The sequence below is a fragment of the Ambystoma mexicanum genome, chromosome 11 (genome assembly GCF_040938575.1).
Source record: "Ambystoma mexicanum isolate Mex_15411 chromosome 11, UKY_AmexF1_1, whole genome shotgun sequence".
Lineage (NCBI taxonomy): Eukaryota > Metazoa > Chordata > Amphibia > Caudata > Ambystomatidae > Ambystoma > Ambystoma mexicanum.
The window spans coordinates 1,231,203,057-1,231,228,057 of NC_090934.1; the positions used below are offsets into that span (position 1 = coordinate 1,231,203,057).

Sequence of the window (25,001 nt, forward strand, 5' to 3'; positions counted from 1 at the left end):
AAAAGCTGCTATCTTTTTACAGGTAAAGAAATCAGGCCAAATCGCATATCGTGGCAAAATTTGCGAGTGCGTGAATTGCGATTACGGCAAAAGTATAAGGAGTAGCAAGTCGGTTTTAGGTTCGTTGGAAAGCTTAGATTCTAAGCTTTCAGATGAAAGTTACATTTCATTCCTAGCCCAAACGGTTCCAGCTATACGGACGATTAAATAAAGGTAGATTTTCGGATTTAAAGTAAAACTCAAAATGACAGGTGACAGCTTGCAGCTTCAGAATTGACAGGTAACAGTTGTGCAGCTTTACAAATGACAGATGACACGACTTCTAGCAGGCTGTTCTACTTAGGTTAAAATAGTTTGGATTAGATTATTTTAACTAAGAGATTGGTTCTGCACAGTTCTGCTAGGTACTCACAATATAAATTTGAAATAGGCCTCGCCCCGGATCTGGTCAGGTTTTGGACTGGACTCCGGTTCTGGTCTTGGCACTTCACAGTGATCTGGGTCAGCTCTCTGGTTCTGCTCACAGCGGTCTGGGTCACTCTGGATCTCTGGTCTGGTCTCTGGCAATTGTTCTTGGCAAAAGAATTCAAACAGCTCGCCCGGCTTTGGAATAGTTTGCAAATGATTTTAAGGTTGCTGAGGCCTGCTGAGAAGAGTTCTCAGTTTGTGGGTTTAGGCCCTTGCTTTAAGTTCTGAAGTAAAGTTCTGGTCTTTGGAGATTGATGGATTTGAAGTCTGGATCTCTGGATGTGAAGTCGTCGGTCAGCATGCTCCGCAGCAAATGGAATTGAATCTCTCTACCTGTCCCAGCAGTCTCTTTTTATGTGTTTTGGAAATGGGTGCGTGCCTGGGCCTAGCTAAGCCTGCCCCTCTCTACTTGTCATTGGCCCAATTCTTCCCCTCTCCCATGATTGGGGGAAGGAAATGGATTGTCATCATGATGAATTCTGTTTATGGGTCAGAGGATCCTCCCCTGGTCAGTTTGCCCACCAATCTATATTTGATTCAAATACATCCTTCCCAGATATACAATTTGTTGAAATTACATGTGCACATTATATATTCCTTATGGTCCATGCTTGTCCGCCTCTGATCTTCCTGGGGGCTTGCATTAAAAAATGACAACATTTTGCGCTTTTTAACTGGTTTTGCAATATCGGACATTTACCCAAAATTACACACATGTGTGCAAGGAGTATGGACATTAATTGATGAAGTGTCAGATTTTTAACATGCAGACATTTGGAGTGAGACCCTATTTTCCGCTAGCAACCCCCCAGAATACACCACAGGGTCCTAACGCCTCTCAAAATGTTCACAGAAAAATCACAAAAATAATGATATTACTTATATAATTCTGACAAGTCCGCACTATGAGTTATCTATCTTTTTAAAATTATGCCCTGGTCAAAAAGGGGTGTGGCTTCCCACATCACAGGGTGGAATAACTGGTTTATCCACTTCCCCCAAGCTCAGCTGCTAGCAGAGGCACTGCCCCTCCCAGTTTCCCCTGAGAGGAAGCCACTTTACGACGCCCCCAATATAACATTTGCCTGAGTCAAGGGAATTGCATTGTTCTGTTCCTTCCAGTTCCCAGGTGCTCCACCCCTAATCTAATCAGAGAGGTGACAACTCCTTTTGGCAAGGGGAAGCAGGATGCAGCTAGGCCTGGGAAGAGTGGCTGAACAGGTTTCTCCTGTCGGGGGTAGTTGTCAGGCAGAATCCAGTTTCACTAAGCCAGGTTTCAGCTAAATGTCAATTTTTGTTCCCAGTTTTCTACATTCAAATCAAACTGACAATTTGTACCTATACATTAAATAATTACTTCCTTCAAGTCATTTCAGAATATGGTTTTACATTCTTCCACCTCTTAGCAAGTCTTTCCTTGGTCTGGTTTTGTTTCATTTGTGCAGTTTTACACAAAAGTCTGGTGGTTTTAAAACGCCGGCTTTCTGATAGTGGTGAGTACTGGTAATGCAACCATTTTTGGGATTAAGAAAATGAATTCCCCACAGTTCTGAGTTGCTTTTTTGACAATCAGCATTGCCATTCCCAATGGTTTCAGGCTACTGTGTGTGTAGCCCAATGGTGGTTTTAGGCAGTGCCCTCCTGTGCTCACAACATAGGGAAAAATGGGTGGCAGCCTATTCTTCATGTTTTCCCTGTGCACTCTCTGGGGAGTTCTGGCCATCATGATGTTTTCCATGCCAGTACTGCACAGTTTTATTGTAGGGCTTGGATGCATGGGTAAAAACATCCCACAAGCCCCCCCTCTTGCGATGGCCATTCTGTCCTTTCTCAGATGGAACTCGCAAGATCTGAGATGTTCTCCTCATCTTCTTCGGGTAGATGGCACAGTTCAGCATCTTTTCCCCCATCCAGTTGGATTGATCGGTTCTCCTCGCCGGTCCTGATGGGAATATTGGGCGGTACCCCGGGCCCCTCGGGTCTCTGCTCCCGGTCCCCGGTCGTCCTCCTTGGTCAGTCTCCATGGTTTCATCTCTCCTAGGATGATAAAGCAAAGCGGCAATACACATTCCTAGACATTTTTCCACCACTATTAATGGTGTGTCGGACATATACATTTTATGAATCAGAAGATATGAACATATACATTTTCTTTTTTAACTTAGGAGACAAGAACATATATATATATATACAAGGATCACAGAATTTTATATGCTATATGTGGAATATTTTAGGGTTGGAACTGAGTTACTCTGGAGCGGCCCCCTCTGGGATTCCAGTGGATTCCTCCAGTTGTTGCAGAGTGTGCCTGGGATGGCAACACTTTAGCTGATTTATATGTACCCACTTGTCTTCCCCTTCCGCCAAACTGCCTTTGGGGATGCGGATCTTGTGGGCCACAGGGGAGATCTTGTCTATAATTTCAAACGGTCCCTTCCATGTAGGCAAGAATTTTCGCTGTTTGGCCTGGATCCTTTGGAAATTGTATAGATAGACCCGATCATCCACCTTATATTCCTTTCGGGTAGTTTTTAAATCATAGTGGGTCTTCATGCTCTCGGCTGATCTTTCTAGATTCCGCTGAGCATAGGCAAAAGCATGTTGAAGGTGTTTCCTTAAATTCTCCACATACTCATGAGTTGTGGAGGCATTTATCAGTGTCTGCTCTTGGGTCCTGTAGAGCAAATGCTGGGGAAGCACCATCTTGCGTCCCGTCATCAACTCAAATGGTGACATTTTAGTTGCAAATGAAGGGGTAGATCTGATGGCCATTAGGACCAGAGGTAGTCGGATATCCCAACTTGGCCCAGAATCTGCCACAAACTTTTTTAAGATGCTCACAATGGTTTGGTTGTATCTCTCTACTGCCCCAGAAGAAGCTGGCCGGTAAGCAATATGTAGCTTTCTTTTGACCCCCAGTATCTCCACATCTTTGTCATTACTTCACTGGTGAAGTGGCTACCTCTGTCTGACTCAATCCTTTGAGGTAGACCAAAACGGGAAAAGATGTGGTTAATCATCAGGGCAGCTGCTGTTTCTGCCTTGCAGTTTGGTGCCGGGAGACATTCCACCCACTTGGTCCTGCCCCATGTGTGGCCAGTATGCAACCTCTCTTAAGATTTCCAGTGTTGTGTGAAAACCCCTATGACCGGCGGTGGCCGCATCTTGGGCGTGACTTAACATCAGGTTTCGGAATGAGGTAGGAACCACCGACTGATCATGGCCAGCTTGGGATTTCCTTACCAACAAACCGTCTTGGATTCGGAACATTTTTGGACATTTCATCAACACTCTTAGGTCCTCTTTCCCAATGTAATCGGTATCCGTCAGGGGAAAGTTCTCAGGGTCCTCAAGGTGTTGGTAAAACTTACCAATAATTGGATCCCCCTTCTGAGCTGTAATTAAATCAGCATCAGAGGTCTCCTTACTCCATTGTGCAGTTGAAAGATCATTGTGAGCATTTGTCTGGGACCTAGTGATAGCAGTGACCTGGATTTCCCCCAACAGGGACTCTATTTCTATTAGATCCCCTTGGATGGCCCCGGTTTTGGCCAGCTGATCAGCTAAGTCATTTCCAGTTTTGTCTGGTCCCTCTACTTTGGAATGACCCTTGATCTTTTTCCAGTAGATGGTCATCCCATTGGATGTGACCAGATCATCAATGTTTTGGATTAACTTCCCATGTTTCAGGGGTTTGTTGTTAGCACATAACATGCCTCTGGTTTTCCAATTAACCAGGTGCTCCACGAACCCGTTCCGTACATAATCCGAATCTGTGATTATGACCAGTTCGTGGAGTTGATGTTGGACAGCAGTGAGGATGGCTTGATGCACAGCCATCAATTCTGCCACCTGACTACTTCGGGGACCAATTTTGTATCCAGCGGAGGGTTCTGGAAACTCCTTCACCCATGCATTCCCTACGCCGGCCACCAGTTCTTTCACCCCGTTCTTGTCAACATGGTAAGAGCATCCATCCACATAGACAGTGGGCATTCCCTCACACTTGTCTTCTTCAAGGACTTTGTGTGGGGAATTAAGGTATGCCTCCATGTTGTCCTTGGTTTTTAGACTTTCGTCCTCGAGACAGTTTTCTCTGGCACAATCATGCAAGTCAGCCAGACCTTGCGCGAGGGGACTCTTCTTGTTTTGGCCATATCTGACCTCCACAGGAAAGCCTTGCATTGACAGAATCCAGGAAGTAATTCGGGAATTACTCACATTTCCGGCCCGGATTCTGTCACTTTGGAGATATTGCAGAGGCTGGTGTGGAGTATCCACTATGATGTGTTCCCCCTGGATAAACGGGCGGTAATTCTTCAATGCCCACACCGTTGCCAGGAGTGCCTTCTCACAATCGTTGAATTTTTCCTCCACAGAGGATAAAGTTTTGCTCGCATAGGAGATTACTTTATTGACCTTGTCATGCTTTTGGTATAATACTGCCGTCAAGCACGTATTAGAGAACCCTGTCTCCAGGAAGAACTCCTTGTTTCTGACAGGGTAAGCTAGGCAAGGCGCTTGTGAGAGGCTTCTTTTGAGTTGTCCTACTGCCTCGGATTGTTCTGGACCCCATTCCCACTTGACCCCCCCCTTCAAGAGATGAATCAGGGGTCTAGTGATCTCTGCGTAGCCTTCAATGAACTTTCTGCTGTAATTAGTCAGTCCAAGGAGGCTCCTTAGTTCCCGCAGAGTTGTGGGATCCTTCAGTTTCTGAAGTGCTTCCACTTTCTTTTCTTGGGGACAGAGACCCTGAGGAGTAATCTCATGCCCCAAGAAATTAACACAGGTTCTACACCACTGTGCTTTCTGAAAGGAAAGTTTTGCTCTGGCGGCCCTCAACTGCGTCAGAACATAACGGATCTCCGCTATGTGTTCTTCCACAGATGAACTTTTGATGAGGACATCATCTACATAAGCCAGGTTGCCCCTCGCACCCAGGTCGGGCATGGCCTTATGTAGGAAAATGTTGAATTCATTGCCGGAGTTGAGGTATCCGAAGGGAGTCCGGGTCCATGTGTACTGCTGGCCCCCAAAGGTAAAAGCCAGTTTGTATTGGTCCTCCCTACTGACAGGCATGGTCCAGTATCCATTGGTCAGGTCTATTGCTGTGAATACCTGTGACCCCGGATCTGGGCCAGCCCTTGGTCAATGTAGGGCAGAGGCCATCGGGAAGTATGGACCCGTTTGTTGAGCTCCCTAAGGTCGGCGCAGAATCTCCACTGGCCGTTTGGCTTCAATATTCCCAGCACCGGATTATTGAAAGTGCTGTGGACTGGACGGATTATTCCCCGGGACTCAAGGTTCTTAATTATTTCAGTAAGGGACTCCATGGATGCGAGAGGCAAGCGATATTGCTTCACAAACACTGGAGTCATTCCAGGGTCCGTGGGAATTGTTGTGGTGTGGATGTCGGTGCGACCACAGTCATATGAGTCTACCGCAAAGAGATCTTGGAAATCCAAGAAAACTTGTTTCAACTTTTGCTTCTGTTCCAGAGTCACACAGACATCAGCTAGGTTGACTCTCTCTTCCACCATCTGCCTGAAGCCTGGAAAGACTTCTGGTTTGGCTATCTCAGCGGCCTCCTCCAGCTGGGTGGAGAAGTCCCTGGTCAGAGTGCTGATTTGGACTGGAGGCTTCAGGTGGGAAAGGCAGCCCTCATGGACCTGGAAAATCACCTCATCCCTCCTGAAGTCACAAGTCACATCTTCCTTACCATAAGGGCAAGAAGTGTACACCAGGAAGTTCCCCCCATGCCGGGTGAAAATCCTGTCTGGTGTTGTATTGTCCTCACTGTGACTGTCAAAACAGTCCTTGGGGATTGGTCCTAACAGTTCATTTCCTAAATCAATAGAGAAATGTCGGTCATCAACCGCCATTCCAATAGTGGTGCCTGCGGCTAGAGTAATACTCTGTAAGTCGCTGTTATCCACCTCTATTGGAATGGTGTCATGTTCTATGTTGACTAATGGTGTTGGGTTTACCCCTAACCCTTGCTGTTGGAGAGAAGCATTTAGATGAATATAAGCATCAGGGTTTTGCAATTTTTGTCCTCTTTTAACTTTCACTTCCAGGGAGAATTGTCGGGTCCTTTCTGGGATGGTGACTTCCTCTTTGAGCTGAATTTCAACTGCATAAGGTAGCAATTGAGCTGACCTAAATGCTTTTTCTGGATCATCAAAGCCCATGGGATTATCCGCTAATCGGGACCAAGCTTTGACGTTTATTAGGTCCAAACTAATGGCAAAGCGATTGAGAATGTCACTGCCTAAGTAAAAGGCGGCAGTGACGTCTCGCACGACCCAACAATTATGGACTATGCTCTTGTTGCCAATGTAGATTTTGAGCATACACCTGCTTGGCAGGAGATGTTTGGAATTAGGTGCTTCCAGGTCCATTTCCCATTTGTCTATCAGTTTGAATGTGGGAATGGCTGGATCTTTTGGGAGTTGGCGGAACATGGCTTCGCTGATGAAGCTCTTACCGTTGTTCACACACACTCGAGCGAGAACAGAGTCCTTCCCATCATTTAACTGAACAGGGATGAACAACTGCTCTCCAATTTGCAGAATATCAGCCAGGCTCTGAGCTGATTTCACATCTTTCTGGACTATAAGAGTGGGAGTTTCTGATTGTGGATTAGTAAAGAATTTCAGTGTGTTTCCTTCCAGTGTGGAATACCCCCCATCACCAGTCTGTTGTCCTACTGCTATTACTGTCACGTCTGGAGTTTGGTTGTTCTGGAAGTGATATTCTACTTGGTCAGACTTTTGTTCAACCATGTGGCAGGTGCCGTTTAAACTAACATGGTTGACACTCTGTTTTACTTTTATTGGTCGGCTAGTCTGGGTCCAGAGGACCTTGTTTACACAATCTATTAGGGGTGACAACCTTCTCAGGAGGTCATTCCCTAGTAAACAAGGGGTGCCCTCTGGAGTCACTACTATGACCGGGTGTTTCATCTTGTGGCGCCCAATTTTAATGTCCAAGTCTGCAGTCCCCTCAATGGGAATTTCCTTCCCGTCAAAGTTCTGCAGTTGTCCAGGAAGAGAGGTGAGAGGAATTTGGTAATTCTCCCCCCTTCCTGCATTTAGTTCCTCAAAGGCCCTTTTGGACAGAAGGGTAGCTTGGGATCCAGTGTCCACCAGTGCCAAAATTGTACCCTGCCCCTGTACTTGTACCGGGGCATAGTATCTTGCATCCTTCTCCTCAAGGGGGCACAGATAATGCACATTTTTGGACAACTGGTGGGCTAACTTTCTGGTTTTGGACATTGCTAGCGAAGATATTTGGGCAGAATTCTGTGGAGAGCCTGGGGAATCTGAAAGAAAAAGTTGGCAACTGGAAATGGTTTCGGGTTCTGGGCCGCCCTCCCCTTTTTGGAGGCAGTCATCAGGATGGGTTTGACCCATGGGATTTTGGTATTGTCGGTTCTGGGATGAGATGATGGGCGGCGGTAGCTCAGTCTCCACATCTCCCCAGTCTGGATTGGAATCCCTTGGGACCCATTTTTCCTTGGGAGGAGTTCCCCCATCTCTGAAGGAGAAGATCCTTTTCCCAGGATCTTCTGAGGATCCCTCTCCCTCAAATTGGAAGACCTGTACCTCCTCCACAAAGTGGGTCTGTTTGGGTCCTTTGTTTCTCCTACCCCCCCTGCTCCTTGGGAGGCAGGCTTTCAGGGGCAGGAGATTTTGTTTCCGGTTCCTGGTTTTCCAGGGGCTGTTTACAAGTTGGGAAGGAAGCTTCCTCCAAGGCTTTACACCCCCCTTCCCTTGTGCCTCCTCCCCGGGAACCGGTGGGTTATCGGGGTGCTGCCCCCGTCATTGTTCTGGAGCACCAGGTCCAGAGTTTGGGGCATTCTGCGGTGGCATGCTCATCTGAGGGTTCTGTTGAGCCCTCAGTATGTGACCCAGATCCCGTGCCATATTTTGGACCTGGCGCTCAAGTTGTGAAACCCGCTCAGGCTGATACGGGGCTCTATTTTCTCCCCTGGGTTGATCCCGGGAAGGGTAGCTATCCCTTCTCTGGTAGTACCCCTGGTTGGGAAGATTTTGGTACCCCTTCACCCTTGGCCTCCCCTCTCCCGGATTAGGTTGTCTGGGCTCAGGGAATTGGGGAAAGAAGGATGGATGATTTTGTGGCTGGAAATTGGGCGGATACCTGGGGAAAAAGTTCTGCCCAGGATTTGGAGAATTTCTGCCCTTCTGGGGGAAGTTAGGAGGGAAGTTCCCTGGGTTAGGTGCTTGGCTGGATCCCCCCCCTTGGGCTGGAGGAGTCCACACATAACCCAGGATTGGTCGGTTTCCCTTGTAGTGGGGACTTACATAGTCAGGGGAGCGGGGGACCCCATTTGTGGGACTACCTCCTCGACTCCCTGTCTGTGACTGGCCCGAGGGCCTTCTGGGCTGTGAATTATTTGGTGCAGGCAGGTTTTTAGGCCCCCCATCTCCAAATCTAAAACGGGGGCAACCTTTACCTCTGCCACCTTGGCAGCAGCAGGGGTGCTGTTGGTTTTGGGGTTTTTCGGTGCATTATTTTTATTTTTATTTGGGCTTCTGCACCTCATAGATCCGGGTAGCCTGTTCAATGACCCAGTCTAAAGATCTTTTCTCATGAAAATCTCTCACGAGCTGGGTCATTATGGATTTGGGTAAGGCATGGAAAAACGTATTGATAAATTCTCTGCTATCCGTGCGCACCCTTCTGGTGGTCTGCGCAAAAGCACGCTTTAATTCTTGCACAAACTCTTGTGGGGCCTGATCCTCCCCACATTGCAAATTGTAGGCTGCCTTGCGAGCCTCTTGAGGATTTCTGTGCACAGAAAAATGTTTCAAGATGGCCGCCCTGTATGTGGACCACCTTGAATGGTTTTGATCCTCCAGCCCCGCAAAGAAACTGGAGTATTCTGGTGAGAAGGTCCACTTTACATATTGAATACAGCTTTGGCTGTCCTTCAAATGGAAAGTCTCCATCATTTGCTTATAGAAACAGAATACTTGGCATTCTTATGATAAGGCGTGATGACACTCCTTATTGCCTTTATTTGTTTCAATGGGTCCTTAAGCAAGACCCTTTTTGCCTTATTGGCCTTTTTGGTTCGGGTAACCCTGGTCCATTCATCCTCCGACTCAGAAGCGCTGATCCCAGAGGTGCATGGCTGATCTTCCAGGTTTTCCCAGATTCTGCGAGCCTGGGAATGGATGAGACACTCTTAGATGGATTTCCGTTGTTTCAGTTTCTCCCATTGAAGTGCATGACACATTTAGTCAGTATGCTCTGGTAATGCAAAGGAAAGTGTTACAGGTGATAGTTGAGTATTTACAAGATGAATTTATGAAGAAAAAGGTATGTTGTCCCACAGATTTTATGGTTATTTATAAAAGAGCATTTTCGCCTGATACTGCATTGACTTTTTCGTCACTTGATTTAGCCTTGTTGCTTAATAGACGTTCAGATTTGCCTTCTTTACAATGGCCGATGAGGGTAGTTCCTCCGACATTTGTTCCCAAAGTAGAGATTCCAGCTAATGCTGCAGCAGTAACACCTGCCACCACTATTGAAGCACATTATGTCTCACAGTTTGTCCATGTCCCGTTTTCTAGACAGGAAGTGAATACCATTAGGCAATCAATTCCAGATATTAGGAAGAATCCAGCAGGATTTTATAAAGAAATTGAATCTGTCTTCCATTTGTCAGTTTTCATGCTGGGTGATATAGATTTGTTGTTTCCCTGTGATCTTTCCTGCTGATTTGTGGAAGCAGATCAGAACTGTAGATGATCAGGCAGGAATGGGTGATACATGGGATTCCTTAGTATGAGTAGATGGGGAAAGGAATGCCAGTGAAAAACCGCCACATGTGATATTGATGTTGCCAGACAGAATAATGACTAAATTCAAAACTCTGGTTCCTGAAAAAATAATTATATGGGATAAGCTTACGGCTTGCATGCAAGGGAAGTCAGAAGGTGCAACAGAGTATTTTAACAGATTTGAGCAAGTATTTTCAGATTTTAGTGGTCAAGATTTAAGTACAGAGCCAGGAAAGAGGCTATTTGTTGATAAGTTTGTGTGTGGATTGTTGCCTGAAATCCAATCACAGATCATGACTTCTGAGAGTGTGTGGCAAGTGAAATCACAATCTGAAGTGTTACATATGGCTCAGTACTATGAAAATAGGGTTAATACAGAGAAAGAGAAGGTGGAAAAGAAGAAGGGAGACCTGATACTAGATTGTTATTGCAGCAAATAGCTAAAGGAGCCAGAGGTGGGAATGCGCACAACTGGGTCCCGTAAACATAAACCAGTGTGCACATTGTAGACAGGAGAGTCATTGGTAAGCACAATGCCTGATCCTTCAGCAGAGATCAAATAGCACGTATGGCGCCATGAGTAAACATCCAGAGGCTTTCCTGGGATAGGGGGTCCTGGTAGAAATCAGTTTGCACAGACCCAACAGACACCATCACAGCAACATAGTGTTAGTAGTGGGAATATTTTTTATAATGCTTCAAATGTCTATTTTTCTGAGAATTTTGCATCTGACGACATACTGTTCTGTTTGGACAGCCCGAAGCAGGGTCTGGAACCGATACCTATTCCCGTCGATCAGAAAGGGCCCTACGTTGAAATGAAGGTGGGGAATAGGGAGCATCTCTTTTTGATTGATACAGGAGCACAGAAGTGTTCTATTGATCATCTGCGTGTTCCAGATAAACCACTGTCAGGGCAGAACAACATTCCTATAGGGTTCTCTGGTATGCCAGTGGTTAGTCAAGTCTCTCAGCCGGTAGCAATTTCACTGGGACCATTTACTGATTCTTGTCCATTTCTATTGACGACAAATTGTGGTGAACATTTGTTGGTAATGAATTTATTAAACAAATTGAATGCTGTGATTTACTGTTCTCCAGATGGAGTGTACTTAACGATTTTGCCCCAACAAACTTCCGTTCCTCAATTTCTGTCTATGCCTTCACCAACTGAATTGAATATGGTTCTGACATGTTTATGGGCCGTTAATGACAATGATGTTTGAATTTTACAGGTTGAGCCAGGTGTTAAATTGCCGCGTATACCGCAGTATAAGATTTTGGTCGAAGATGAACAGGCTTTGAAAAGTATTATTTCTGATTTCGTACAGCGCAGTGTAATTGAACAAATTGAAGGCAGTGTGTGTGATAGTCCGATTTTACCAGTCTATAAGAAAGGGGACAATATGATTCCTTCCCGTTTTATTATTGATTTGCGCGCAGTTAATACGTTTGTTGCTCCACATTTTCCGATTGTACCTGATGTCACCACAATTCTAACTATGATTCCAGCCACGGCTACACATTTTAGTGTTGTGGATTTGAAAAACACTTTCTTTAGTATTCCTGTGCATGTTGAAAGCAGATATTTGTTCGCCTTCACCCTAGAGGGACTCTCGTTCACATTCACTCGTGTGCGACAAGGGTACACTGAGAGTCAAAGTATCAATAGTAGAGCATTGAAGGAACAGCTTTATATGCTTAGGTTACCTTCCACTTGCACGTTGTTGCAATATGTTGATGATCTACTTCTAGCTGCTGATTCTGAAGATGCTTTCAAAGAGGGCACCGTGTTGCTGCTTATTCATTTAACAGAGCATGGGCATAAGGCTTCATTGAAGATGTTACAGTATTGTTGACAGAAGGTCGCCTATTTGGGCTACCTCCTGTCGAAGGAGGGAAGAAGACTGACACCTGAACGGATACAAAGCATCTCTGATATGTCTGTTCCAAATGCACAGAAGGAGGTCAGACTTTTAATAGGCATGGCCTCATACTGTAGAAGTAGATCCCGAATTTTTCTTTGTTGCCATTGACAAAGAAGGACATTTCTTTGCCTTTACCGTGGAACATGGATTGCCAGCCTTAAGCAAAATGCTTTGGATTTGCTTAAGGCTGTGTTGTGTTCAGCACCAGTTTTGGGCACACCAAATTATGAAAAAGGATTTTTTTTGTATGTGAATGAACGTAATGGATGTTCTTTGGCTGTTTTGGCACAGGAACATGGGGGCAGGAATAGGCTGTGCGGCTATTTTTCCTCCTCATTAGACCCTGTTGCATACGCTTTGCCGAGATGTTTGAGAGCTGTAGCTGCTGCTGCTGCATCCGTGAAACAAAGTGAGGGTATGGTTTTAGGTCACTCTTTAACCGTGATGGTACCCCACTCTGTAGACGTTCTATTAAACAGAACGCTGATGCAACATCTCACATCAGCTCGACTAACAAGGTACGAGCTGATTCTATTTGCTCCGCATATTCAAATTAAGAGATGTTGTTCATTGAATCCGGCTGCACTATTGCCTTCTCCAAAAGCGAAGGATTACAGTGACAAAATGTCACATGATTGCCTCTTTATTATAGACCAAGAAACAAAGGGCAGAATTGATTTAATTGATACACCTTTAAGGAATCCACAAGGGGAGCTATTCTGTGATGGCTCCTGTTTTAAACTACTAGATGGTGCATCTACCGCTGCTTATGCAATCACCACATTAAGCACTGTTGTGGAGAGTAAATGAGTTCCACATAACTGCGCAAGCGGCAGAGATTATTGCATTAACCAGAGCTTGAGCAATTTCTGAAGGGCTTAGTGTAAACATATATACAGATAGCCAATACGCATTTCGGGTGGTTCATAATTTTGGCCGACTGTCGGCTGAGAGAGGATTCCTGGCCTCACATGGAACAAAAATTCAACATGGCACTCTGATAGTCTGGTTGCTATCAGCACTTGCGCTTCCTACAGAACTAGCAATAATGAAGTGTGCCGCACATCAGAAAGTAATGGACGATGTAGGAAAAAGAAATGCTTTTGCTGACAGAATAGCCAAACAGACTGCTATTGATTTGCACTAAAAAATGTACATGCTCGATTCAGCAAGATGGGTTACTGATACTTGTATGATGGACGAAGGGGTTAGCAGTGTAAAAGAAATTCAGGCTGAAGCTACTCCAGAAGAAATCAAACAGTGGACTGAGGGTCCAATGGGTCTAGACGATGAGGGTGCTTGGGTGGATAATGAGAAGCAAAGATGGATGCTACCCAATGCCTATATCACTGCTATGGTCACCATGGCTCATGGCCCAACACACATATGTGCTAAAAAGATTTGTCAACAATTAGCTCCCGTCTGGCATAACACTAATATCTAGAACACTGCTGAATGTTTGGTTCAGAGTTGCATGATATGTTTGCAACATAACATTGGGAAGGGAACACTGACACCGAAGGGCAGTTTTGGTCCCCCTCCATGCCTTTTGAGGTGATCCATTTTGATTTCATTGAGATGGAACGTTGCCAAAACTATAAATATGTCTTGGTTGTGATCTGTGCCTTTAGTGAATTGGTTGAGGCTTTCCCACTGAAAGACGCCACATCAATGTCAATGGCAAAGACCATGCTTAAAGAATATTTTCCTGGGTTTGGCTTGCCGCAAGTAATTTGGTCCGATAATGGCCCACATTTTATTGCTGCCGTCATCCTTCAAGTATGTGCGGGATTGCAGATTGATAAACGGTTCCACTTGGCCAGACATGTTCAGAGTGCCAGCATTGTGGAACGCCATAACGGAATTCTGAAGAATAAAATTGCTAAAGTCTGTGCACACAGCAATAGGAAATGGCCAGACGCTTTGTCAATAGCCTTACTATTGATGCGGACGACCGCACAGTCAAAGACAGGGCTCTCCCCCTATGAGATTGTCATGGGGAGACCAGCCAATGTATGAAATGCACAGAGGCCCAAACAGTTGAAAGATATTGAGTATCCACTTGTGTCTGATTATTGTGACCAGTTGACTCAAAACATACACTTGATTCACCAACATGTACGAGCAGCCCTCCCTGTAAAATACGAGGGTCCAGGCCACCGACTATTTAGACCTGGTCAGTGGGTATTGGTGAAAAATTTCGAGAGGAGTACCTGCCTTCATTGGAAGGGGCCCCATCAGATCCTTTTTGGCTACGCAAACTGCAGTACAAGTGACCGGAAAGAAATACTGGATCCACCTGACACATGTGAAGATGATTCCTTTTCCTCTGCCCTATGAAGAAGGGGAGGAGAAGGGAATTGATGATCCTGACGCTCATAACTAGCCTGCTTTAAGCGACACCGAGGGTGCCACGAACATTCTTCCTGAGCCCATGATGCCTGGGGAGATTGTTGCTTCTTCTTCGAAAGTCCTTCCTGAGCCCCTGGGGTCTGCGGAGATTGCTTCTTCTACTTCAATTTCTTCTTCACCATCGATCGATCTTGTTTCTGCTTCTTCATCTTCTTCAGGAAACAACAACGCTTTGTTCCCTGATCATTCTGTACCTGGAGTTTCAAGGTACAATCTGCAACCATGGAACAGGATTTAGATTTAGGGCCTGCTGACATTACATTAATGTAAATAGAATAGGAAAGTGAAGCTAGGATTCTGTACCGACAAGAAAACCACAAGAAACCCACAAGAAACCCACAAGAAACCAAAGTTGAGCCAGTCCCTCATCATTCCTCTGCTGCTTACGATAAGAGGCAGGGAACAGCAAAGTAACCTCCAATCAAAATAGGCCACGTGGTCAAGTGCCACCCACGGATGAACTAAAAAAGCCTAACAGTGAGGCTTCTTAATGGACGGAGAGAAACTAGGCCTATTTTAGGGGCCACTCGTACTAATAAGGATACTGATCATTTTGCTGATGATGAATCCGCCCATCGAGGGCCATGGTCCCCGAGGACCAAATGGGTACTGATCACAATAACAGCTTGTATTGTAATTACACTGACATTCGGGTTCTGGTATCTGGAGGGTGCACATCCACTTGATATTTTATTGCCAACTGCAAGTGTCTCCACTATGTCTCCACCATATGTGCATTCAAACACTCTTTGACCTCGAGACCTCCAACATAGAGGGGGTTATCACAACAACACCCTCTTGATGATTATGAATGCCACACATGCCATTCTAAATAAGACCAATTGTTGGATATGTTTACATCGGCCTCAACATGGCCAAAAGGGATTGGGCTGGTATATACATCCTCTCCCTCTAACTACTGCTTGTTGTGCTTCACTTAGGGCATTATTCTTTGACAGGTGGAATGATAAGTGTCACTGGGAATTTTGATGGGACTAATACCAATAAGTTTGAAAAACGAGTTTTAGCACCTTTAGGATGTTCTCTGTTTGCAAATAGGAGCAAGCTAAACGTTGCTTCTATTAGGCCTTCTGATAGACTCTCCAGACCTTTACAATTTATGATTACCTTTAAAATGGCTCCCGTAGGTAATAGGCATGCCATGCCTTCTACCTATACCATTAACCACAGTCACCACTCTGTTCCATTTTGTATACAAAGAGAGGGTTCCCAGACAATGGGTACATTTGAGGGATGACGTACTAACCAGTGAGGATAGACCTCTGTATGTAGGTGATCCTGTTTACTTTGTTTATGGTAATGAAGCGTAACCATGGTTGCCAAGAGACTGGAAGGGTACTTGTTATTTAGGAATACTGTTACCAGGTGTATATGTTGCCACCACTGCTGAAGTTTCTAGAACTTATCCCAGGTGGGATGAGGATGGTGACAATCCCTCACAGATTCTGGGTGACGTTGCTAAATCATTTGTACCATTTTGGGGACAGAGAATAAACTCTCAAGATATTAGACAATTAGCAAGGGTTTTAGAAAAAAAAAACATCAATTAAACTACTGACATCCTATATAACATGACACTAGAGCAAAAGGCTATTAGATTAGTGGCTCTCCAAAATAGGATGGTGCTAGACATCATTCTAGCTGAGCGTGGTGGAGTGTGCAAAATGGTGGGATCTGTGTGTTGCTTTTGTGTATCCGATTCCTCCCCCACCATATTTAAGGCAATTAAGAAATTGCACACCTTGAGTACTGAAGTACACATTCCAGAGGGAAACTGGGATGTTGGCACATGGTTCTGGGACTTGTTACAATCTTGGGGCTGGAGAATCTTTGCAGTCCTAATGGTGATCCTTGGCATTGTACTGTTTTGATCTTGTTGCATACAGTGTCTTCCTGTCATCTGTTCCATGATAGGGGGAAGTTGTGCACAAGCAGTTGGTAAACTAGAACCTAAGCCCGGAAAAATTACTAATGCCTTGTTAATGCAGGACATGATCAATATTTTTGAAGATAGCAATTCAGGATGCTGTGATGATGATACATGGTTTTCAGATGATGCTAATGTTTGAGTAATGCTCTTCGCTTAGGCCAAAAGGAGGGTCTCTAAAAGTATATTTTGCAAGAATACCGCTTGATAGTAAACGTTGGCCTAAGCACATTCGCATCGCACTATAAATTGCATTGAATATACCTGAAACAGACTGACCAACTGCCATTTTGAGTTATCTGCCATTTTGATTGCCTCTTGCTTTTTGTCCCATGTTTAGAATTGTGTTTTTGGCTGCAGCAGAGCAAAATTTACTTTGTACTGTTTCCATGATGTCAACGTAGATAAGAATGTTGAAGCTGCTGAAGTGGATTGTTTGTCCTACACTGAGAAAACTTGGAGTTATAAAAAGCTGTACTAACCAGTAATTTAGATACCATCTCTTCCAATAGTCCCTTCTCCGTTAAAACAGCAAAGTAGAATGATGAATAATTGAACGTGCTCTTCTTGCAGAAATATTTGTTTTCGCTCCTTGAAACTAAGCTGACTTTAAACTCAAGAACAAATATTAGACAAATATTAGCAAGCAAAATAAGGAATGTTACCTTTGTGTCTTATATTTGGAAAACATGTGAAATGTTTAAAGGAAAACAACAAACTATTCAAAGATGTTTAAGCATGACTTAGTTATGTAGATAGGCCATGAACCCTAGGTAAATGTATTACACGAAGAGGGGCTGAAGGTGTGTCCAGTAATGTGGAAAACTTGTATAAATACTTGTGTTTTTGAAATGTCCAGCACTCTCTCATTTCACTGTGTCTGCTTTCACACATTGTGGGGTGTTGAGAGCCAGACAAATGTACATTATACTTTAACCTTGTGACTGGCGTATTTCTATTATGTGGTATTAAGCCTCGATATTCTTTAATCTTTCACTACTTAGCGATAATATCAAAAGCTCCACTAAAACTCTACTTCTTGGTGACTTAAATTTAGGTCTTAATGATAGAAAAGACAAAGCAGCCTCACCCTGGCCAAAGAACTCAAGGACTTAGGATTCACACAAAAAGTCACTAGCTCTACCCACTCCAAAGGCCGCACCCTGGACTGGGTCACCGACAACAACTGTTCTTCCACCATCATCTGGAAGTCCCTGAACTATCGCCCCCTTCTCCAATGACCCTAACATTCTGGTAGCCAGGCACAAGGTCACCCTCACTAAAGCTATCAAAGCCATAGCCCCACTCGAATGTAAAAAAGAGAAATAGTCTTTGCACTCTCACTCTTGGTTTACTGAGTAATTACAGGCTTTACGTACTAGCAAACGTAAGTCACTAAACAATTGGCACGCAAACCCAAGTGACCTTGCCAAGGAAGGTTTCAAACAGATTTCATCCCAATACAAGTAACTCATCACCATAGCCAAATCCAATTCCTTCAACGCTCATATCACTAATGCCAACTCCCAAGCCAAGGCAATTATTACCATCTTTAACAAACTCATCACTCTTCCCACTAGCCCAGATGAGATTATCAAAGAGGAGGAGTGGTGTGCGAATATACAATCTGCAATGCTCAATAAAATTGACCTACTAGAAAATCTAATTCAGGATCACAACAAAGCCTTACCTCACCAACACCGGCCCCCCTAGACAGTCCCCAACCCTGTGAACCCCAATGAATTGCTACTCTCCTTCCGTGACATCACAGAACCAGAAGTCATGAACCTCCTCCAACACCTTAAACCACCCATGTGCAAAGGTGACATTTGCCCACCTAACATCATTAAGGATTGTCCCTACTCCCTCGTCCCTCTCCTGACGGCTTTTATTAATTCTTCTTTCAAAACAGGCACCGTCCCGACAAGCCTTAAAGAAGTATGGGTACGCCCCCTCTTAAAAAAAACACTTTAGACCCCGCCTTGCCAAATAACTACTGGCACATATCCACCTTTCTGTTCCTCCAAAAAAAATTGGATAAAGCGGCCCACAGCCAGATTCAACATTTTCTCTAAGCCAATTCCATCCTAGGGAAAAGACAATCAGGCTTCCGCAAAGGTCATGGCACAGAAACTGCCCTGGTAGACCTAAAAAAACAAATCACACAAATTATGGACAAAGGTAAGCCAACACTTCTCCTACCCCTGGACCTCTCAGCTGCCTTCGATCTTGTAGATTACAAGACACTCACATCACATCTCACCCATTCAGCTAAATTCTCCAAAGAAGCAGCCTCCTGGATTACCTTGTTCCTTGAAGTCAGAGCTATGAAGGTTTTCTCTAATCAACCCAGCGCAGCCCCTACCACCATCCACTGTGGAGTCCCACAGGGCTCCTGCACAGCTCCCACTCTATACAACTTGTTCATGAAGCACCTCTTCGAAAAGCTTGATGCACTTGGTCTAGCATATACAAACTATGCTGACGATACTCAAGTACTCTTACCACTCTCCGGCTCCTATGACCAAGATGCCAAGGCCCTACATCTGATCTACGCCACTATCCAAGCTTGGATGGTGGTGAATGGCCTCTGTCTTAATGGAGACAAGACCGAGATAATTATACTCTGTCAAAAAGCTACGCTAGCCAGACTTGACATCCAATACTCGAACTTCAGCATTGACAGTCCATCATTCCCATATCCTCCTTAGTAAAGACTTAAGGGGTATATATAAACTCTACTCTATCCATGACCAGGCAAGTCAGCACCATCGCTTCGGCCTCCGCTCATACCACGAAACTCATTAACGCGGTCAATCCCTACCTTTCCAAGCCAAACTGTCTGGCAATAGATAGAGCCACTATTGGGGCCAAACCTGGCAATTACAACTCCCTTCTAGCCGGAACATCAACGAAAAACTTAAATAGATTCCAAATTACACAAAATAATGCTCTGAGAGCAGCATTATGAATTCCTAAAAGGGACCACATTACCCAAGCCAGGCAGGCAGCACACTGGCTTCTCGTCAGGGACCGCATTACTTTCTAAATTCTCAATTCTCACCCTCACGCACAAATGGGTAAATCTCACAGCCCCCTCATACCTATCGAAGACCATTGCAAGAACCACCTCTACACGCCCCACAAGAACCTGCTACTCTGACCAACTGTACATCCCCACATCAACAGGGCCAAAGCAGGCGGGATTGGATTCCCATACATAGCTGCTAAACTTTGGAACACACTACCTATAGCTCTCAGAGCTGAGACCTCCCTTCCGGCATTCCGGAAAATGATAAAAACCTCTTTCTTTAACTAACTCTCTCAAACTAACCTCCTCTCCTCTCTTCCCTTACTTGCCTCCCTCCCACCCCCTTCCTAGTTTTATACTTTCACTGCATTACATTTTGTCTTTCTAAATGTAAAAAAATGTATTATACCTTGTAACCAATATTTATGGCTGTAACAAGCACCACAATGCCTTTGGGCTATTGCACGCTCTATAAATGTGAATAAATAAATGTCTCTTGACTTATTTCCTATGGGATATGATACTGTCTCTTAATCCCTTGGAATTGGTAGTGTATTTCAATATCTCTTCACTTGTCCTATCTGGGATATCATTATGTCAATCTCCTTAATTTATTTATTTTTAAAAAATGTTTATCATTGGCCCATGTCTGGTTCCCTCTTTAGAACTGTAAGAATATACTTGCCTTGGTTTTGTCCAACAATGACATTAATGTAACTGCAAGAACACACACTTGTTGGTTTTGCCCAATAAGGCAAGTACTGCCACCCACTGTAAGAACACAATTGCCCTGACTTTTCCCATAATTGTCAATTCTATAACTCTAAGAACACACCTGTGATGGCTTTGCACAAGAAGTCCACTATTGCCAGCCACTGTATGAACGCACGTGCCTCAGTCTTGGATTACCCCAGTAATGCCCATTTTTGTCATTGTAGGAGCGCTCTTACTGACAATGCTGTTTTGACCGGCAAAATACCCTTCCATTGTGGAAGGCAGGCACCCGATCCCGTGGCATATTCATGGCAAGGGAAGGAGGCCTGCCACGTGGCACTGAAACTGAACACACCCAGTCATGTAAAAAGATTCAAACAGTTTAACTCTCCCTGCGCTTACTCACACATGCACACTCATCACACTCATTCAAAGAACCTCTCTCTCACTTGTCATACCCACACACACATTGAAACACACATGCATACACAAATGCATAACAAATGTTTAACACTTACGGTTGTGGTGAAAATAATCCTCTCTTCAATACGGAATCCTACTGCACACTGCAGGTCAGGCTCGCAAACCTTCCTTTAACACTCTCACTCTGTGCTTTGGCCATTTAGTCACGGGTGGGGCTCAAGATTATGACCCCACTCTTGGGCTGAGAAAAATAGTGAGAGTAGGGTTGAAGGGCCTTCGTGTTGTGGATGGGCCAGATTTCCAGTGCCCCTTGAAGATGGTGGCATCAAGCCTAGGCTCCCTGATGGTTTCATAGGACTGTGCATAAGCCTGAGAAAGGGCGATGATAGCCTCTTGTCCTGGACCATTTGCATCACTGTGGTGGGAATTAAGGATATGACCTGCCTTTGAATCTAATTTAAGGTTTGCTCTGTGTGATTGGGGCACGTGGCTCCCCTGGACGAGCCATTGACTGCATGGCTATTCGAGAGCGAGCTCACCAGACCTGCCACTCCCAGCGTCCTTGATCTTTCCCCACGCAGTCTGGTACTCAGTGTGATTTCCACTCCATGATCCACAAGGCACCAGGCCAAAGAAAGAAAGTACATCTTGCGTGTGCCTGGTCTAGGAGGGAAATTTACGGGCAGTAGTTGGGGGACTGACAAGTGGGTGCCCACACCAACCACACTTCGGCAGTGGAACACGCTGGAGACTTCCCTCTGCAGGGTGACAACGGGAAGCCCTTTGGCATGAATTTCAAAGGGACTTGCAGTCTGCTCCCTTCTGTGCTTGTTATCAATCATGGAGCAGATAGAAAGACTTTGATTCCACTTCATGGTGCCTGGCAGGTGGCGGGGGAGGGAAAGGCACAACAAGTCGAAGAAAATTAAAGAGTGTTTTTATTTTCGTGGTTTCATCAGATAATCCCATTCCTAACTCTTCTTCTTATAACTCTCCAATCGTCATTGATACCAAGTCACCACTAATGGAAGTAGTGTGCATTCATTGTGCTTCCTCTTAGGGGAAAAATGGGTCCCCTTCCATGGAGCCTTCACCTAAAACCCTGCACCTGCCACAATCACAGCAACCCTAGTATTCAGGTCTGTAGTGCGCTGCAAACTCTGGCCAAATTCAGTGGCTGAGATTTTGTCATCAAACCATCTATGGCCACATTTGTGGAGATGAATCCATCAGCAACAGACAGTTGTACAGTATGTAAAATGTGTATAATATTTTGGGGTACAGTGATTTGATTGACCCTGAACAGTCTGGCTTCAGATGTGATGTGGGCTTTGAACCAGGGATGTCATTTAGTGGTCACCAGAGGTCGCAACTGCGACCTCTGAGGTCTTCCTTGCGACCTCTGTGGTCTCCCTTGCAACCTCTAAAAATTTTGAAATTTTGTAATGCAAGCTCCTGAGCTGTGGCCAGCACCATGTGGCTCTTTACTTCTGGAGTGGCTGGCTTTCTTGTTCAGGCCCCTTAAAGAAAATAAGAAAAATAAGAACAGGAGTGCCACAAGTCTAACACTTTCAGCACATACCCTAAATAAGAAGGAATAGGAATACCAAATAATGTGTCTTTCTGGAATTATATACAATAATAGCTAGACTCATTAAAGGTTTATTTCAGGCACACTTCAGGGGGTAAGTCACTGATTTAGTCTGTTCTTAAATGCCTCAACTCAGCCTTTCATCATTCTGAGGTCGACAAATGAGTACCAACACAGGTTGGATGATATTGGGTGTATATTTTTTCTATATAAAGCGCTTTAGCATAAGTGCTATATAATAACACATCATTATCATTTGGTCATGGACGTCTGCTTGTATTCACAGTAATTTGGTGATATGGGCCTATACACACTGATCTTAACGATACATATGGCTATCCATTCTTGTATGAAATGTACATCACATTATAGTGCTATCGTAACCATATTTTTCATAGTGTACAATGCTATGTGATGCCACTTCCTGTTTTGTTAATGGATGACAGGTCGTGTTTCATCACTTTCCCCCAATATCACTTTGGGGTGGGGTCAAATGGCATCACTTCCTGTGATGTCATCAGGGGGGTCAAGGGTCATGTGATGTCACTTCTGCTACCCCTGGAATTTTGGTGAAATGACGTCCATGCTTTGAACTGGTAAACACAGCCATGTTTGATCAGCTGCAGGAAGAGATGGATGGAAGCGTTGCCAGAAACCCTGCTTCACTGGAGCTATCTGTGGCCACTGGAAGAAAGGACTGGGCTCATGGCTTCCACGCCCAATCCACGCGTGCCCAACTGACACGTCCTGTGCATACCGGAAGAGCGGTGGCTGAAACATGATTCCAAAAGAATAAAAAAGGTGCAGCAGAGTCTGGGACCGATGGGGGAGAGATTAAGTGAAATGAGGAGATGAGAAGAAGGCTGGGAAGAAGATAGGGGAGCAGGCTGGAGCGGAAACAGGGTGCACCGGCTCATGTGCTGCAGAAAATCGTTCAGTTAAACATGACCCTGATCCTTCCAAACTGTTGACTATCCTCTCCACTTGAAAACTAAGAAATCATACAGTGTGGATGGCGTGGGTCCTCATGGATTGTAACCTATATTATAGGTGAGGATCATACAGTAGAATTTCATTCTTTTACATCCTCTCCTCAATCATTCGTTTGTGGTGTCCCCCAGGGGTCTACTAGGCCTACATATCATTTAAAGTTTATAATTCAGCCATTGGCTAAACTGATCCATGATTGTGAAGATCAAGGTCTTTGTAAAACGCAACAGGAATTAGAAGTGATGGTTGTCTTTCCGTGATTAAAGTCTGGATGATGCTTAATTGAAGCCTGGATGACAAATAATAGCACCCTAAGGATCGACCCTGGAGAATGCATTGCCCATTCTGTGATGGGAATCAAAGGACCAGAAAACACAGTAGCTTGGATATATAGTACTTTATCTGAGAACTGATACAGTGAGCGGACAAAATAATACATGGGGTAGGCATGAAGTGCAACAGAAATGTCATGGTTACGCTGGTGGCTGTAACTAACTGAAAGTACAAGGGAAACGAAAGTTTCAAAGTGCCTTTGTTTCAGCCACGTGAGGTCTTGGATTACCTTCATGGAGAGGTGATGGTAGCAGAAAACAGCGTATCCCAAAAGTCTCTATTTGACTAAAGTCTCTCCCTAGAACCAATTCTCTTAATTCCCCCCTCTATTTGGGAATTGTCTCATCTCGGGGTTCTTGCTCAATCACTCCTCTGCACTGGTTTCATGAGGATGTTTCCCCTTCTCTCCTGCTTCTCCTCTGAGACGTTTCTCTTTTAGTCTGTGGTCCATTCTTCGTCAGGTCGCCCACTCTCTGATCTAGATGGTCGACTGCAGAAGAAACGCTGGTTGCAGAGTCTAAAGAGGGAAGGGCCTTGGTCAAGGTTTTGGCAACTCCAAAAGTACTGGATGGAGTTTAGGGGAGCTGGGTAGGGGAAGAGGGTGACTGACTCCTCTGCTTTCCCATTAGTAGTTTGTAACACCAAATTCCCAGTGCTCTGGCCTCTCTACTACTCTCCTCGATCTCCTTCAATAACTCTATCCTTCACTCCTCCTCCTCCTCCAGACATTTTGTAGTTTCTTGTCTCATTTATTTCTTGTCCTGCAAACATCCCTGGCTTGAGTGCTATCTTTTTCACTCTTCAAGACAACACTCCTCTGTCAATACCTCTACAAAGTTCCAGCCTCTCCTTTAACAGAACTCTCTCCTTCTGTAATCACATCTGGCCATTGTACCCCTAATCTTGTTCTTTTTCCCACCTTATTCACCCTTTTGGGTACTGCTGTCACTCTCTCCACCTTCTTCACTCTTTTTGAAACTACACTATGCTATCCTCACCTTCTTTACCCCTTCAGACACCACTGTTGTTCTCAAAATCCCTCTCTTCGCCCCTTTGAGAAGTGTTGTCTCTATTCTCACCTTCTTCATTCCTCTGACCTCCTTTATATGGTTTCCACCATCAAACTCTTTACCCCTCTGGGCGCCATCACCCGTCATCTGAGCGCCACCCTCTTCTTTACTACTTTCACACTCAAATTCGATAGGCACCTTCTTCACTCCTCTTAGCATAACCCTCTTTGGCCACCGTTCTCCCATTCCCTACCACCTGCTCTAGTTCTCTGAACTCCTTGGCCCAGTCTGCTGGTTCTCTCCTCTGCCCCCCAGATTCATGTTGCTGAACCTCCTAG

At 44.8% G+C, this 25,001-nt stretch overlaps 1 protein-coding gene across 1 annotated transcript in view; it reads left to right on the plus strand.

Annotated features, from left to right (window-relative positions):
* LOC138505127 (uncharacterized) overlaps positions 1-25,001 on the plus strand; it is a 91,424-nt gene that overhangs the window by 62,727 nt on the left and 3,696 nt on the right. The gene's annotated exons all lie outside the window — the stretch shown is intronic.